The following is a 2,163-nucleotide window of genomic DNA, read 5'->3' on the forward strand; positions in this document are numbered from 1 at the left end:
AATGGATATTTTCTAAGCAGAGAAGATGGGGGTGACAAGTTCATGGCTCAGGTCTTCACCACATGCTACATCACATCACATTAGCTAATAACAGGCAGCATCCCTGAATGATACCAGTTATTCTCAATATAAACTATCTGGTGAGCAGCTTAATGGAGAATGGTCCGGTAGTCTCAACACCTGCGTTTAATTAAGAAATTAAGTATGTGACAACTAGGAAGTTGGTATATGGTGTGAGTTGGCTATAACCTTGGCAGCAGTATATAAAACAGTATGCCCTTGGCAATGGTCAAAGCCAAGAATCATCCCTGTGTGATGCTTAGTGCTGTAATGTCCTGACATACTACAGGAGGGAAGACCATTAGGCAATACTTGCTGCCTCTTCCTAGGCAGCCCCAAGCGTGACAAAATGCCCAGTAGGGAGACAGGAAACTAAATACTGATCTTTGTTCTTTCCAAGAGGATTCATGTGTTTCTAAGACATTATGGCATTAAGCCATGGTGCATGGCTCATCTGACTTGCCACTTAGCTGTGGTCCTCTCGGCACGGAAAGAACGCTGTGTCTGGGATGCAGTGGACAGCAAACGAGTCTTCTAAGGTAGCAAGCCTTTATGGTGAGAGCATCCCTTTTCCTGTGTTATGTAAGACAGACAGAGCATGTAGCACTCTGAGGTAATAAAGGAAACTGGCTTCAAAGAAATGATACAACTTAGATGCTTATCCATAAAGATGCCGTCACTCAGAGCGTTGCATAGCTCTGTCTTGAGAAGCTTTCAGGACTGAGATGTGGGTCTGTGAGCCGCTTAGGACTAAATTCTTAAGAGTTTTGCTTCAATTTTTAGTCACACAAAAGTTGATGCCTTCTTTTCTTCCCCTTTGAGACAAATTCCAAATAAGTGAAGATATTTAAAAACATCAAGTCTCATTTCTTCTTTCCTTCATCTACTGGTTCATTTGATTAATAGGTACTTAGCAAGTGGCCCTGTATGCTAGGGACTGTGGTAGAAGCTAAGGATTCAGAGACAGATAACAACTCCTGCTCCCATGGAGCTAATGTTATAATCAGAAAGACTGACCCAACCCACTCCTAGATGTCATGCTGAGAAAGAAATTAATCAAATACTTGCCAGATGGTCTAAGCAGTCGGAAGTAAACAGAGAAGGGACTGAACCAGAAAAGGAACAAGAAACAGCGAGATTGTTAGGTGGGCAAAGTGACATTTAAACACCCTGCCACCACTGGGAATATTGACATGAACAGGCCTCAGTTTTGGAAGATGATCTTGGAGCCAGAGTCAACTGGACGGAGTTTACTTTTCCCACAGAAAAATTATTTTCTGTAGGACCCGGGGTTGTGACCTAACTAGCTTGGTAGCCACAAAAATATTTCAAAGTCAAAACATGGAATCTGTTGTCCGGTCGCTGGTGACAGCAAAATGTTCTGTCTCATTTGGCAATGCTGACTAATTGGTAACCAATCTGCTCTGCTTGTTTTGTTTGCTTGTTTGGGTTTTTTTTTCCTACACACACACACATACACACACACACACACACACATACACACATAAAAATACATACACACAAATACACACACAGGGATAGTTTCAGGACAAACATCTAAATTGTTGTATCTGCAAGGTGCTAGTACTAGGACAAGTCCTCTACTGTGACCTCAGGACCACTTGAAAAATGTCCACAAGGTCCTTACTGAGGAAAGGGTGTCACTTGGAGCCATGTCTACAACACTCCTCACTTTGTTGGACATCAACAGCAGCATGTTTAGCTTCTCACACTCCTCTGCAGGACAATGCTATCAGTCTTGGGAAGGAGTCTAAGACTATGCCCTGGCTTAATGGGAGCTATTAGAGATACCTGCTGTGGGCATGGCATGGACTCATGTACTGTCATCTTAGTATGAGCATTAGCTTAAGGAAGTAGCTGCCAGATTTCTCCATTGTATAAATATAGACCCCCCCTTTGTAATTATGAAATACTCTGGGGGTGATGCTTTTCTTGTTTTCCAACAATTTGCTGCCATAGGAACAACTCAGCCTGGTGAGATTCCACTAACATGTGGGTACCATCCATTAGCACATGACATTTCAGGAGGAGTTTGAAGAGTTCGGGGCTCTATGAAAATATAGGTGTTATCTAGACATTATA

Source organism: Mastomys coucha, unplaced genomic scaffold, assembly GCF_008632895.1.
Source record: "Mastomys coucha isolate ucsf_1 unplaced genomic scaffold, UCSF_Mcou_1 pScaffold22, whole genome shotgun sequence".
Classification (NCBI taxonomy): domain Eukaryota; kingdom Metazoa; phylum Chordata; class Mammalia; order Rodentia; family Muridae; genus Mastomys; species Mastomys coucha.